Source organism: Macrobrachium rosenbergii, chromosome 6 (genome assembly GCF_040412425.1).
Source record: "Macrobrachium rosenbergii isolate ZJJX-2024 chromosome 6, ASM4041242v1, whole genome shotgun sequence".
Lineage (NCBI taxonomy): Eukaryota > Metazoa > Arthropoda > Malacostraca > Decapoda > Palaemonidae > Macrobrachium > Macrobrachium rosenbergii.
This window is the reverse complement of record NC_089746.1, coordinates 8,827,441-8,844,694: the sequence shown is the minus strand read 5'-3', so window position 1 is coordinate 8,844,694 and position 17,254 is coordinate 8,827,441. Positions and strand designations below refer to the sequence as shown.

At 35.8% G+C, this 17,254-nt stretch overlaps 1 protein-coding gene and 2 pseudogenes across 2 annotated transcripts in view; 2 read left to right on the top strand and 1 right to left on the bottom strand.

Annotated features, from left to right (window-relative positions):
* Positions 1 to 9,049, top strand: part of LOC136839677 (uncharacterized) — a 26,652-nt pseudogene extending 17,603 nt beyond the window's left edge.
* LOC136839163 (uncharacterized) overlaps positions 1 to 9,513 on the top strand; it is a 103,167-nt pseudogene extending 93,654 nt beyond the window's left edge.
* The window catches only part of LOC136839164 (uncharacterized), a 222,989-nt gene that overhangs the window by 187,145 nt on the left and 18,590 nt on the right, over positions 1 to 17,254 (bottom strand). The window lies entirely within an intron of this gene.

Here is a 17,254-nt window from a genome sequence, read left to right as displayed (position 1 = left end):
TATATTATTTTCATTCTAGTTTTTCTTTATTTGTGTTCCCCCTCTGAACTTTATCTTTTTCCCTTCTTTAGTTTTCAGCTGCCAACCACAAGGTCGGCATTTTCCCCTCTTAGTTTCTTAACTTTACAGAGCTGGGTTTTGTAAACATTGTCGTTACTAACGCTTTTATAATAACATTTTTCATCCAACAGTAAAAAGACTGCAAGTCCAAAGAATTTACCAAGATTTTCTTTGCAAATTAATATAACTGACAGAATTCCTTTCAGCATTCTGTAAGTTCGGGTAAACTAAAGATACACATTTCGGTTTGGATTTCGTATAAATGGGGTGCTAAGTAGTTCTGGATGCAGACGCGAAGAACAAGGGCCTCAGTGTGCTTTAGCTCAACCAAGTAGCTATAAGGGGCTACCAAAGAAATGACAGACTTAGTCGGTACATGACAGCCTCAAATATCTTTGGGGCTGAGCACGGAACTAATAGTTTCATACTGAAATTACTTGTTGGAAACCAGGAAAACCAGAGGGATAAGGCCTTTTGTAGCCAAACCCTTCAAGAACAAAAAGCCCCAAAATAAAAAAATGATTGGTAATTATTTCTTTTTTAAGGACGAAATCCGCGCTAACACAGACGACTGGAAAGCTCTGGGCATGCATGGAAACATGTCTGGTCCCCTGGTCGTTGAGGGGAGTTCAATCTAGACAGGATGGTCGGCCCTCCCGGAGATGGGCGGTTGGTGAGTCAAGTTATTCTTTCACAAAATGATGCAGTGGTAATGAATCTACAGTATATTTAACATTTTTGTCTTTGTTATTGTTCTTTTACATTATATTGCCTACTGATGAATATTTTCCTCGAAGATTAATATGTAATTAGGGGCCTTATAGTTTCCTTCTTGATCGATTGTGATTCTTTTTAGCTTCGAGATCTCCATCCTTCCTCTTAGTTCCTTCGGTTATGTCTGTGCTTCACTATCTAGATCTGATGCATTGCCTTATATATATATATATATATATATATATATATATATATATATATATATATATATATATATAAAACAATTAATTTTATCATTAGATTTTCAATTCTGTAAATCATTAACACTTTTCAATGCTCCTCAGAGTAACGACGAATGCGTCGATCCATACTTTCTGCTGTGTTCTTCTAGTGTCTGGAATGGCATAGCCCTCGCGGCCATAGACATCGCAAAGAAACACGTCACGAGGAAAGCCCACGCCGATGTTGGAATGAGGGTGTGTGATTATCCTACAATCCAGGTAAGAGAGTCAGCAATAATGTGGGTTTGTGTGAGTGAGAGAGAGTAGATGTCATTATTAGATTCTTCAAAAGTCTGATTTGAAACTTGAGTGGCTGATTATCATCTTGGAATGAGTAATTGCCCGTTTTCATAAAAGAACTACAGTACCTGCCAGAGATCCTCTTAAATGCGAATGGTCTTTGATTTTATCATGCTCATTTTGGATCTGTTAAAGCTAGGAGATGAGATGCTAAGAAATTACAGAAGATTTAACAGGGCGGCGACGTCTGGAATTCCTGTGATAAATCTTACAGATGAAATACAGGTTTTGACCATAACTGCCTAGTCTGAAACTGATGTGATCGAAACCTCCATTGTTACCAGCCGCCTCTGTTAGACCGAATCCAGAGGTCCACACCAGACCTCTTATTCCTTTCAAACCTCACCATAGTTACGGTTCATTGTGAGCAAGGGCTCATGCTGGCATAAGGCCACCTCAATCGAAACCAACAGACCTGCTTCTTTCAAGCTCCAATTTTGTGTATTGTGAGACCCACTTCAAGTTGAGTTTGGTTTTGAGGTAGTTATTATTATTATTATTATTATTATTATTATTAGTATGTTTAAAGGGGAAATCTGACTTCACTATCAATCAGTATTTATATAAAAAAAAAAACACTGAATTATCTGAAGTTTCATCATCACCCAGATAATAGGGTACAGCATGTTCTCAAACACTAAAGGGTTTGCGAGACTAATTACGGAAGACACAACACACTTAGGGTATGTAAAAGTTTTTGCATATTTCAAGACGTTATATAAGCACACTTATTATCTTATCAGATAGAAAATGGATCCCTCATAGTAATTCAGATAAGACAGCTGATTCTGTTTAGTCATTATTATGATTAATAACAACAACAGTAATGGTAGTATAGTTATAACAAAAGCAGAAATATTAACAGTAATATTAGGAACCATCATCAGATCATTAATGGTTGTATGTTAATCAGTGTAAATGCATTAATTTAATTATTATTATAATTAGCAGTAGTTCTTCGTTGGGCTAGCGGGTTCCGTTCTCAGCTACCACTCTGTTGGTCGCGAGTTCGAATCTCCGACCGGCCAATGAAGAATAAGAGGAATTTATTTCTGGTGATAGAAATTCATTTCTCGCTATAATGTGGTTCGGATTTCACAATAAGCTGTAGGTCCCGTTACTAGGTAACCAATTGGTTCTTAGCAACGTAAAATAAATTAATCCTTCGGGCCAGCCCTAGGAGAGCTGTTAATCAGCTCAGTGGTCTGGTTAAACTAAGATATACTTTTTTTTTTTAGTAGTAGTAGTAGTAGCAGTAGTAGTAATAGGAGTAAAAACAGGGACAATATCAAATCTTACTGTGCTCTGATTAACAGGATTACTTCGGAGACAGCCTAAGTATGACGAATTCCTCGAGGGGTTTCGTGTTCCTCACAGCTTCCGCCATGGACAATGCAACCAACAACAACGACTGGTCAGGTCACGCTGACCTTACTTGGGCACCAAGGTAAAGAAGTTCCTTAAGCGATACTGATGTCCCCGCATCCTTTGTGAGTCTTAGTTAGTTCCAAGTTTCAGTTGATTTTTTATTTATTTTTAATTTTATTTCGGATACATGCATAAACCTAAAGTTTAATTAGTGTTAATACGGTCCATAACAGGAGCTTGTTACTGCACTGGCTATGGCAGAACAAGTATGTTGCTGCCAAAAACGTCTGCAAGGTATCGGACACTATGTTGCACGCCTGCGGTGGAACCGGTTACAAGGCGAGTTTCTTTTTTTATTTTTTGCATTTTTCTAATCTTGAGCAAAACGTTTCAAATGCTGAGGGGTATCTGTGCTGTTAGTGAGGAGTACTTGCACACCACGAGAAGAGTGATGGTTGATGGAGATGTAAATTTTTTTCGTAATCTTTTGCATTTTGTTTATGGAATATTTGTCATTTTGTGTGGGCGCGCCTGCATCGGGGTATTTACAAATCTATTAAATTATGTTTTATGCGTCGGTGACCTAGTTTTGTGAGCCAGATTATATTAATTAAAATCAATGTTATTTTCTGTAGTTATCAAGGGAATCTTGTTAAGGTTTGTTTTCACTTTAAGGTCAGTTAATTATTCCTCAAATAGTACATCTCTGTTGCTGGTGACCAATTTTGCGATGCCTCTTTAAAGTAATAATCAGTCAGTATATTCTTCGCTGATCACCGTTGGAGTCCAATACCCAGTATTTTGTGGTTACTAACTGCTGGCTACACACGCAACACAACTCGATTGTCGTGGCCTGTTTATTTCAGAAGCCCTGCGCCTCAAAGTACATCTCACCTCGCCTTTAGGACACGACAGTACGAAGACGTTAAAATTTGAATAAACAAATGAATCATGTAATCCGTGAACATCAATAACTTTCGCATTTTTTTGCTGCTGTGTCATGGCCTAACCTTCACCCATTGCTCACAATAAACTTGGTTGAGAAGAATGAAGTCCTTTAACAGCATCTCTTTTCCAGCTCGAGCTTGAATCGAACGCGTCCTGCGAGATGGAAAGGCCGGTTGGGTGATGGGTCCTTCAAACGAAGTCCTGCGACAGTTTGTGGGAAAGACATGTCTCATGGGAATGGATGTGCTTGACTACTGGTTAGTGGTATTAATTTTTTTATTACTCTTTGGTTGTGGGGTGGCTTGGGGTTGGGAGGACTTTCGTTCCATCTTGTTCTACATTCTTTGTGTCTTTCATTCTATTCATATCAGACACTTGCGAGCGCTTCTTATGTTTATATGATACTGGTCCACTTTGGTATTGGATGAATTTGCATATAAGTAATATTATACCTTTATTTCTTTTGCTGAACTTAAATATATGTAACAAAGGGGTCTAAAATTTTATATATAACTCTCGTCAGCATCACGTTTTATCTTTGGTCCTCTTTCAGCTATCATTCAGTATTTTGAGGGTAACTTATTTGATAGTCGGGGGTCCGTTTTCCAGCATGTTCGTCGCATCTTGCTTTCATTAATGTATTATCCGTGCTAGTTATGATGTTTCCGGGGAGTAACAGAAGCAGTATTTGAGCTGTTAACCTGAGTCAGTTTTATTATTTCACCTGGGATTTTCTTTACCAGGGAACAGGTTCCCAACAAACGTGCCATCCATCACGAGATGAAGAAGATGACTTTGCTGGAGAAGAAAGAGTTGGCCGCGAATCTCATGAAGGACATAGATGTGGAAGAGAAAGGAGGGAACGCAAATCATCCCTTCCAGGACACTGACTTTGAAAACCCCTTCAACACATGTCCCCCAGCTGTGAATAATAAGGTAGGATCCTCTGGAAGGAGTTCACTTTTTAAGGAAGAGATAACAATTCTTCGAGGTCCGGTCGGTTAAGCTGTAGCCTCACTCTTCCTACCTGCTTGGGTTATAATCCCCGCGCAGAACGCAGATAAGGACTACAAGTATTTGTTTATTTCCCTTCAGGGTCCAGGTGGCTGATAAAAATACGCTTCTGGTAAATGTGCCCTGTAGATTCAGTATCCATAGCTGGAAGTTTGAAAGTTATGCACACCACACACATATATGACATTACATTATCTGTTTCTCTTACTAGTTTTATCTTTTCTTATCTCCTTTTTTCTCAGGCAGTTGACCTTTCAGACCTCCTCCTCCTCTCAATGAAAGTCACTTTCCTTGTTTTGTAGCATTTACCTATTTATTAATTGGACTAAGTAATTATATGTTTATTGTTTGAGTATCGATGTTACCCATATCTTTATTTTCAGGTTATCAAAACCCCAGATGGCACCAGCCATGATGCAGCACTGAAACCTGATTCTTGGATTCCATTGGTACTGAGGTCTAAGACTGACGTCAGTGACAAGATGGCGTCCTTCGTCTTTGACCTGCCGAAACCAACAGACCACACAGGATGCTTGGCAGGACAGTTTGTTGTGGTATGTGTTTACATAGAAAATTTTGGCAACGGTTTAGTTATTGCCACAGGAGTAACTGGGTGAAATACATGACTTTGCAGACGCTTTCATTATTGCATGCAATAAGGTAATGACGTTGACGACAATTTTCGTTGCAATGCCAGTCTACAGAAATCAGCCGGTATCCCTCGTGGCCTATGATTTCAAACATTACATATACTCAACATAATTTCATTGTGCTCAAATTCTCCTGAAAGATATTTTCCACGACCTGTAAGCTCAAATACCTGAAAGAAAATCATATTCAAAAACAAAAAATGTCTGTAATTTCAAGCAAAGGAAGCAGATATAAAAATCTATTAAATTACATAGTGCACCAGAAAAATATATCTATTTTGTCGTATTAGCTGAGAGCTGTTATTATCTAATAACAGTGTCTTCCCACTAGTGTGGTCCCGAGCTCAAGTGTCGCTCATGGCCCGAGAGATTTTCTCTGCACACGAATTTACCGTCTCTGTGAGCTAGGGGACCGATCATATGCATGTATATGTTCAATCTTGAAAGCACTTATCACTTGTGTTTGCTTATCATTTGCCACCTTTACAATTTATAAAGACGTGTAGTATTTACGATTTCAGTGATTTGTTTGGCTGATTTAATGCCACGAATAACTGGACCGTGGCAATCAAATTTATGATTGTCTTAAGTGGATACAGAGCACCAGTGGGTGAAATGAAGAAAATTTAGTCATTCTAGGTGACTGAATTTACAGTACCTTTAGTCACTCCTTGTTTATTTCGTCTGACGTTGTATCGTTGTTCTCATTCTAATTAATATTGTAGCTGTTGTGATGTTAATTTGAACTCTTTTATTACTATTATTATTTGCCCTAAAACATCATAGATTAACCGTGAGCTATCTGTTGCCAAAACTACCAGAGTCAAGGAAACCGTCTTGAATTATGAATAATCGTCGTTTTTTCATTGTTGCCAGTATCATTGTAACTTTTAATTGAACCTTATTTTGATCGCCATTCCTGTTTTCGTCAGGTCAAAGTGAACGTCAAAGGGAAGGACCAAATTCGTTACTTTCTCTCCAGTCTCGCGTCCCGACGATTTCGGCAAAAATCGAGCTCGTTCTCAGATTCGAAACTCAGGGCTTGCTGTCACAGCACTTCAAAGCACTCGAGCCAGGTAAGTATTTACTGGATTTTATTCTTCAGGAGTGATAATAACGATCACATAATGGATGGTAATGACATTTGAATGTCAAAACACTAGGATAAATCCAAACCACGGCTGTGGTTTGTGAAAGGATCATGTTTCTTACGTACGATAAATTCATTTTGTGCTGTAACCCTATGCTAAACATTTATTGTCTTCTCTTTTCTTTTGTTCATTTTCCTCTCTTTTTCTGTTACGCGCAGGTGACAAGGTCGAATTCCGAGGACCCTGCGGAGGCTTCGAATACGAGCCCAACAAGCTCGTCCACCTCGTTCTGCTTGCTTCTGGTGGAGGAGTAACTCCAGGAATGCAGCTCATAAGACACATCATGAACAACCCGGAGCGATGAAACCCGAATTACGCTTCTCTACTTTTCTGAGAGCTACGAGGAAATTCTCTACCGCGAAGAGCTTGACGCTTACGCAGGTAAACAATATATATATATGTGTGTGTGTGTGTGTGTGTGTGCGCGCGCGCGCGTGTTTATGGGTATGGGGAAGATAGGAATGCCTAGAAAGTTTTGGACGATATAGTACAGTGTCTCATCCAAGACACTGCATAGGTGCATGTGCCGCTCTCCAAAGGGTGCCGACCCTTTGCTAGAACGAAAGGGCCCTAAGATCCAGGTAGAGATAAAGGTGAATGACGCTGTGTTTTAAAGGAGTTTTACATGCTGTTAATGTTCCTTCTGTGTGGGCATTTGAAGTGTTCAGTATATTGCGTAGGTTTTCTGCACAGGATGTCAGTCCACGATTGACCAGTTAAAGTAAGAACAGAACAAGGACGGTTGTTTTGTTCTTTCTTTGTGGTCCCTATAGATGAAAGATTAATTTTACTGTCACTGATCTCGACTTTTCTTTCTTTTCAGCCAAAGACAAGAGGCTCAAGCTGGTCTACAGTTTGGCCGAAACTCCTGAGAACTGGGAAGGAGAAGAGGGCTTTATTGACACCGCCATGATTTGAAAAGCACGTCATTAAGCCTAATGAGGAAAGTTATTATAAGGTTAGATATACATTCACGAATTTTGCTTTTTATTCTGAAAGAAAGCATTATGCTAAGACGAATGTCAAATCTCTCATAATTATGAAGGAATTATATCCATGGCCGTGTGAATGTAATACGTAGGAATCATAAGAAATACAAAACCGACAATGACGGAAAACTGAAAAATCAAAAAGTCGAAAATAGTTGAAGACCAGTAACTAGAAATTGGTGGAAGGTTAAGGCACCAGTGATCGGAAATTGAAGATTATTATGACAAAGGAAACCGAAATAGAAAACGTGTGCGAGGTAAAGGAACTTTGAAGCGGGATGGATTGAAAACAAACAAAACGAACACTGGATTTGATTAAAGATAGAAAACATGAAACATATTGATTCAAAACAGAAAAGCTAGAAACCGGAATTGGTTGACGAAAAAGAAATAAAAAAAAATTCTAAAAACTAAATTCACTGAAGACAAATACCAGAAACAGCATTTGATGATGAAAAAGTAACACAAAACCATAAACTGGAGTTGGTTATTGCAAAGTTTCTTTAACTATTTTTATGTCAAAATAATCGAATTTATTCATCAATCTGTAATGAATATTAGTTTTTCCTTGTTATAGTGTTGATTCTGCAATGTTGTCGATTTATTCATCATGATTATCATTGCTTCATTATCTTTATTTCTATGTTGAAAAATTTATTCATTGTATATTTATTCACTTAATTACTGTAAATTCAATAAGCTCGTCATCTGTGCTTCTTTATAGGAGTGTTTTCCTGCTAAATAAGTATGCATTTTACTGATTTAAAATGCTCTCTTTATTCTGGTATACTTAGACCTTCTTTATTCACGCTTGCCTAACTAATATAAAAGCGTAGAAGTAATAAGCAATTTACTTATTTTAATGTATCTGCTATTTCCAGTCCATTAAGATCTTCATCATTAATGTATTATTTTTCTATCATATGAATATAAAATGTAAAAAAGTACTCATAGTAGCATGAGCCTTGAAATGGGGAAACAAATCCACAGTTATGTGAGGGTACACATTTTTACAAATAAATCTCTACAGAGAGCTTCCGAGAATCTGTTCGATACCCCTTTTCAATTCCCGAAAGCTCTCTGCAGAGATTTATTTTCAAATATATGTACCCTTACATAACTGTGGATTTGTTTCTCCAATAGAAAATGCACTGATCTAATTCATAGACTTCATACTAACTACTACGGTCTTCATTATTAGTATTTCTTACTTGCCTGTTTTTCTGTTTATGAATGGGGAAGTTACTCACTGATTTAATTATATGTAACATTCACTTTGACCTTCAATACTTATGTTCATTTGACTAACTCAGAAATACTTCATTGACAGATTGTAATGTGCGGAGGACCCACCATGAGTATTGCCTGCCTGTATTCACTCAAATCCTTAGGATACCCTTCAGAATCTGTCTACATCTACGGACAGTTTGGGACGGAGCAGGTTAGGACCGTCTACGGGAGGAACGTGAGCCTGTCTGGCCACACATGTAACAACGTCGTTTAAAGGCGGTTTTGCTTCGATTGAATTATCGACCTTTATTTTTTTAGAGAAAAATGACCAGCATAGATTATGTGTATGTAAAGAGAGAGAGAGAGAGAGAGAGAGAGAGAGAGAGAGAGAGAGAGAGAGAGAGAGAGAGAGAGAGAGTACAGATGTTTCTTTGTTAGGTTACTGATTTTTTTACATATTAAAAACTGGCCGGCATAAATCATATGAGAGAGAAAATGAAATATTAGATGTTTCATTATTTGAAAGATTTAGTCTGAGAGAGAGAGAGAGAGAGAGAGAGAGAGAGAGAGAGAGAGAGAGAGAGAGAGAGAGAGAGAGAGAGAGAGAGAGAGAGAGATATTTATTTGTTAGGGTTATCGATTTTCTAGATATCAAAAACTGGCCGGCATAAATCATATGAGAGAGAAAATGCAATATTAGATGTTTCATTATTTGAAGATTTAGTCAGTCAGAGAGAGAGAGAGAGAGAGAGAGAGAGAGAGAGAGAGAGAGAGAGAGAGAGAGAGAGAGACTGTCCAGTGTTCCTTATGAATAGTCGATTTTTTCTATCCAGAAATGGCAGGTACACATCGTATGAGCCCAAGAGAGAACGAGCGAGAGAAGTAATAAATCTGCATTATTTACTTACAGCGTTTAATCAAAATAATAACCAAAATATGCATGTCTAAGAGAAAATCATCTTTCCAACAAATAACGATGTTACAAATGGCAGAAATATAAAAGTATTTTTTATTTTATGCAACTCTGGCGTGGGACTCATGATATAAAAACTGGAAAAGGTTTTTTCCTCATGAGTTTATATTCCCTAGGTATTTTACTGGATACCAACGGACTCACACTTATTTTCCTATGGACATATCTTCTCAATTAAGTATAGAAAAATATTTTCTCTACTCACTATCTTAACTGAAGTTAGTTGCAGATATTGCTCTAACTTAGCTTCGTGTTATCAATAAAAGTGCACTATAGCATTTATCTCATAAACTGTAAATGTATTTGAAACACGAGGATTTATTGTCATAAGTCATTTTTGCAATAAATTTTATATGTGTTGATTCGTATCTACTCAAACCTCATAGTGGGAAGCTTTTTAATCTATGTTGTTCCTCTTGATTACAAGTGGAACTGCTAAATCCAAAGTCTCATTTTACGTTTTGAAATTCTATGGTCTTCCTTCTAGTAAAAAAATATATTAAAATATGGGGCTGTAAGTGAACCATCTAATTTACACTTTTTCTCTCTCTCTATCTATCTATCTGTCTCCTTTTGACAGCCAGAGTTATATATATATATATATATATATATATATATATATATATATATATATATATATATATATATATATACACACATATATATATAATATATATATATATATATATATATATATATATATATATATATATATGTATATATATATGTGTGTGTTTGTGTGTGTGTATAACTGAATCACGAAAATATGGAATGTGATGAATATTTAAATAAAGATAAAATACACGAAGGAAAGGAAAACACTGGAGTGCCGCGAGGCCTTTAGACTGTCTGTCGTCCTTTACCTAGCAGACTGAAGAAATACGAAAGCAAGTTTACAAAAAATGCTCATATAAATGACAGATGGGGATTACAAAGGAAAAAATATGTACCTGGAATCCAGCACAATTTGAAGAATTACTAGAACTGCCAAACAGGGTTAAATATTTAAGAGGTTTTGCAAAGGATTAGGATCAACTGTTAAAAAGCAGGGACAGGACAATTAAAAGATTATACAAGGGGGTGACTGACCAAAAAATACTAGTACAACAAAATAATTATCTTTTTTTGTAAAAAATAAAAATTTTTGCAAGATGAACATTTTTACAAATAAAAAATTGTATTAAACATACGAATGCACAGAAAATATATATAAGGTAACTAATTTTTAATTAAGTCAGTGATTTTATGTTTTAGGTCATTCTTGAACATTTTTCTAATACAGGGTCCAAATAATACATGCCAGGGCTAAGGATAAAACTACAGCTGGAAGTAAGCTGGATAATAGCGGACTCAAAAGATTTCTTGAAGAAAAATCTTTCTGATCTGGCAATCACTGAAATTTCAGTCCAATTTATCCTGTGAGAGTTTTCACTTGAATAAATATAGCTTTGGATGTTTGTCCAGTTTTGAGTGAATACTTATGTTGCTTAATATGTATATCTAAATCTTTGCTAGATTGGCCAATATAAAAAGAGGGTAGTCCAAACATGGAATTTTATAATTATGTTGTTTTCTTTAGGGCTGTTTTTTATTAACATTCCTTTTAGTGTGTTATTATAGGAAAAAACGAGGTTGACATTAAAAGATTTTAACAGTGATTTTATGTTTTCAAAACCACTAAAATAAGGCAAGCTAAGAATGTTCTTAGGGTTTTTTCTTTCTCCATTTTATTTTCACTATAAAACTTTTTGAAGGCTTTATTATAACAAATATCTAGTATATGTGAAGGATAACATAAATCTGTCCCTATTTTTCTTATGTATTCAATTTCTTTATCCAAATACTGGGACTGACAATGCCCAAAGCTCGTAAAAAAATAGACGAAAAAAATTGATATTTTGATGTTAAGGTGATGGCCTGAATAAAAATGGACATAAGTTAAGTTGTTGGTTGGTTTCCTATAAATACTGAATTTGCATTGAAATGGTTCTCTATTTATTAAAACATCTAAGAAAGGGAGGCAATTGTCTTTTTCTGATTCTAAAGTAAACTTAATGGATGGTACCTGGTTGTTCAAATTAGAGCGTAAATCATTTACATCAATACCAGCAGGCAAAACAGCTAAAATATCGTCAACATATCTAGACCACTTTAAAGAAGTATAAATGATATTAGGTAAATATCGTTTTTCAAAGAATTCCATGTACAAGTTTGAGAGGAGTGGGGATAAAGGGTTGCCCATTGCCATACCAAATATTTTTTGGTAAAATTCACCATTGAACATAAACTTACAATCACAAGTGCACAACCTAATGAGCGAAATAATATGACTTACAGGTAGAGGTAATTCATGATGGATTAGTTCATTACTAAGATACTCTAAAACAGAATCTATAGGACTTTAGTAAAAGAGAACAAACATCAAAACTAACGAATCTATCAGTGGGGCAAAAGTGATTTTTGTTTAATTTATTAACTAAATCTAGACAATTATATACGTGAGAATAGGAAATAGTTCAAAATAACGAGGACAAGAGCTTGGTAATATATTTCGAAAGTTTATATGATATTTGTTAAAATAAAGCCCACAAAAAGTTTTATAGTGAAAGTAACTTGGAGAAAGAAACCCCTAAGAGCTTTCTTAGCTTACCTTATTTTAGTGGTTTTGAAAGCATAAAATCATTGTTAAAATATTTTAATGCCAACCTCGTTTTTTCCCTATAATAACACACTAAAAAGGAATGTTAATAAAAAATAGGCCTAAAGAAAACAACATAATATATAAAATTCCATGTATGGACTACCCTCTTTTTATATTGGCCAATCTAGCAAAGATTTAGATGTACGTATTAAGCAACATAAGTATTCAGTCAAAACTGGACAAACATCCAATGCTATATTCATTCATTTACGTGAAAACTCTCACAGAATAAATTGACTGAAAGTTCTGATTGCCAGATCGAAAGATTTCTCTTCAAGAAATCTTTTGGAGTCCGCTATTATCCAGCTTACTTCCAGCTGTAATTTTATCCTTAGCCCTGGCATGTATTATTTGGACCCCTGTATTAGAAAAATGTTCAAGAATGACCTAAAACATAAAATCACTGAATTAATTAAAAATTAGTTACCTTATGTATATTTTCTATGTATTCGTATGTTAAATACAATTTTTTATTTGTAAAAATGTTCATCTTGCAAAAATTGTTATTGTTTACAAAAAAGAGAATCATTTTGTTGTACTAATATTTTTTGGTGGTCAGTCACCCCCTTGTATAATCTTTTAATTGTCCTGTCCCTGCTTCTGAACAGTTGTTCCTAATCCTTCGCAAAACCTCTTAAATATTTAACAATGTTTTGGCAGTTATACCAATTCTTCAATTGTGTTGGATTCCAGGTACATATTTTTTCCTTTGTAATCCCCACCTGTCATTTATATGAGTTTTCTTTGTAAACTTACTTTTATGTTTCCTCAGTCTGCTAAGTAAAGGACGACAGACAGTCTAAAGGTCTCGCAGCACTGCAGTGTTCCCCTTTCCTTATGGATTTTATCTTTTTTATATATATATATATATATATATATATATATATATATATATATATATATATATATATATATATATATATATATATATATATACATATATATTATGACCTAAAACAAGGTCAGATAGGGTCATAATCTCTATCTACATCTGTTTTAAGAACAGTGTCATATCATCTTATATCTCTAAGATTCTTTCGGTAGCAATGGCCAGCATTGGGTCAGCATAGTCTTTATCTCTCGTCAACTCCTCTCTCTCACTCTATCTATCAAGCAAAAGGCTTACTGGATTAAAACGCTGAGATACAAAACTAGATTTTATTTGTAAAATTACGAAAGCATTTCAGCAAAAGCTACGGTCATAAAATGGGGTCTCTCACAACCCACAAAAATGGAAGTCATAACTAGAGGAAACTCAGACTTACAATCAATCGAATTAATGATTCTACGGTAAACCAACCAGTACTAGTGACTAACACCCTGGTCACCAAACAAAATAAAAAGGTAATGATTACTCTAGACCCAAATAAATGTCATATAGTATATTTAAAAAAACACCATTTGGAATATATACGTCCTCACAGGACTCAACCAGAATTCCTGTTAAGAGAAACATAACTTATATTAAAAATGCATAATAAAGAACAGAGGGGTTTCACTGCAATGTAATATTGGTATTCCACATGATGTCTGAAAAGATATAACTGTTAATGAGTTATCTTGCTCACATTCTATGGCCATTCGAAACCGTTCCACACAGTGGCTGTTCTTATTCACACACAGCTCAAAAAGAGCGATCACACCAGCCGCAAATCGAAGTGAATACCCATTCTATGGTTCATCTATAATATACACATTAGAGAGCGCACGTGTGCACACATTCACTTAATAACCCTCCCTTGAAGCGTGACGTCACCGTCGGGTTCAATGTTCGAGACCCGGCATTCTGAACTCACAGATATCGCAAAGCTTCCATTCATCTGTCACGTTATCTCCAGGCATCCTGATCGTGACCGGAAGGTATGACTGCTTCGGATACCCGCTGTCTCTAACCGCGGAAAATACCAACGTCAACACAAAGGCCACCTGCACCGGCCACACGTTTTCAAAGGCCAGCAATTAGTCAGCTTAAACCTTAATATATATATATATATATATATATATATATATATATATATATATATATATATATATATATATATATATATATATATATATAATTTATATACTTCCCACCAATGGGATTGACACCTTGATGTGGTGGTGGGGCCAAAGGTTGCAAGGATGAACTGGGCTATGGTAGTTGGGTAGCACCCTACCCTGGCAGGTCTAACCATGCTACATTGGTCAGTTCTGAGCATCCAGACTAAGCTCGGTCCACTTTCAAGCCTTTCCATTTTCAATCCTATCTTCTTCCCCTATCAAGAATGACCATTAGTTGATAACATTGGACCTAAATTGGATTACGGCTCTGACTGCTCCTCTGATTTGATGGAGGGTAAAGAGGACTGACATGCCTCTCCACCCGTAGAATACGAGTACCTGACGTGCCCGAGCGAGGGGAAAGTCTTATGTCAAACAAGGCTCCCAGAGCTGGGTCTGATCTCGACGGACTGATGACGCCTCAAGTTCTGGGAGCCATGTGTATAACCAGGTTGTAGCCTCTAGGGGTGGCCACTTACAGTCGCATAACACATCCCTCCCTTGTTGGGCTCCGTCTTATTAGGGAATATGGTGGGCGGAGGACTACCTGGCAGAAATAACATAGATACTCGTGTCTATGGATAATACATTAACTCCTGTTGACGACCGTAGATCGGACTTGGAACTGGCTCAGAAAGCTTAAATAAAGAAGTGAATAATTCCAGACCCATACCCATATCTAACATAATAACTATGGAACCATACTCTGTGCCACAAAAGGAAACTGTACCAGTAACAAATGAAAAAACTGAAAATATAAACAGAATTCGAAATAGACGACCTAAATATAGACCAGACCCTACACTGATACACTTCGATTCATTATTTGGAAATGACAGTTGGCCAAGATACTTGGTTTTTAAAACAGAAACCGAACTGACCGCTGCTAAATTTGAAAATATTTTATTAACTCAGTACCCGACCAAAGAAATGACATTTAGATCTATAGCAAGAAAAGAATGGATAGTTGAAGCTACCACAAAAATTCAGTCGGAAACTTATCAAAAGCTTGATAATATGAATGGAATAAAAGTCACGGTCCAAAGACATGACAAGTTAAACAGTATTGAGGGAACAGTAATGTTACCACCCAATAATGATAGTGATGGCCTACCAGATGAGACATTACTACTGAACTCATTAAAAATGAGATATCCCAATATTGTAAACGTAAAAGTATATGAAATCCCAAATAAAAGGCATCATGGCAAAAAATTGAGAATAGCTAAAATTAAATTTGAAGGCCAGACTCTTCCACCTAATATTAAAATAGAAGGCCAGAGAAGAGAGGTATTACCCCATATACCAAAGCCTCTTCAATGTACAAACTGCTCTAAATATGGTCACACAAAAAACAAATGTAGAAACGATCCAGTTTGTGCATTCTGCGGCTCAGAAGATCACGAAACCACTTGGAACTGTGGAGCATCAAAATGTTGTAATTGTGGGCAAGACCACCATGCCAGATCAAAGATATGCCCGTTCTATATATATAACACCGAACTAAAATTATCAATAAGCAGGTCTGGCATGTCAATTCCAGAAGGAAAACAAGAATTGAAATCAAGAGGTTTAATGGACCCTGCTAGAAATAAATCATATAGAGATGCCGTAGAAAACGTTTTACCCAAGAAAAATGTTAAAATACCTGAAAAAGCAAATGATAAAGAAACGACAAGGTCAACAGACATAGAAATTAACATAAAGTCTCTTAGAGAATCTAGTAACACAGTACTAATAAGCAACCCTTATGAAATATTAATGAAAGATGAAGAATTGCAATCAATAGACTCTGAAGAGGAAGAAAATCATGCTGACGAAACAAGAAGAAAACGAGGTAGAGAAATAATTTCTCCCCCAAAAACTCAGGTTAACACCAATGACACCAAGAAGAAAAAAACGCCCAAACTCAACAGGAAAACATCCGCTAATTTAGATAACATTGATGAAATAAGTCCTTCACCCGTGTTTCCAAGTAAATTTCAAGACAAAATTCAGTTAATCCAAGGAAGGCAAAATGATAATTGTGAGTGTCAACAGTGTAGCCAGGAAGGTATAACACCACAAACTGAACCTCATCATGAACGATGTGGATGCCATAAGTGCTTTTGCAATATTGCAAAGAAACAAAACCCTTAAATAAGGAAAAAATTGACAAACGTAATAAGGAATTTCTTAACTAGAAAAGATAATACCTCAAGTCAGCTAGAATCACATACCAAAGATTGTATGTGTATTGGACACTTGCTATATTATCGTGAGAGTAAAATAGCAGTATTAGACAATTTCTTAACCAGACAAGAAGAAATTAAATTATCTATTGATTCAGAAGTTTACACAGAAATGTCAAAAAACAAAAGAAAATTAAATCTAATTAAGAGAATAGTTACCCATTGTTTAAAAATTATTGAAAAAATTAATAATCAACTATACAAAATCATTTAACTTTCATCCTATTCAATTATACTATTATTCAATGGAACATAAACGGTTTGAAAACAAGATTGCACTTGGGTGAAATACAAAGACTCCTAAAACAACATGAACCAATGTGCATATGTTTACAACATGTTAATGATCCAGTTCCATCAATATGTAATTACTTTCTAGCCTCCTCCGTTTCAGGAGAAGGCAAGTTAGAACAGCAATATATGTTCATAATCGCGTAACGTATGATAAAATTACAGTTAATAGTAATTCATTTCAAATTTCTTCAATTCCTGCATCTAACAAACAAATCTAGCTTTTAGTCTGCAATCTTTATAATCAACCTAATGAAAATTATGATATGGCTGATTTACCAAACATTTTATCACAGTTCAATGAACCTAT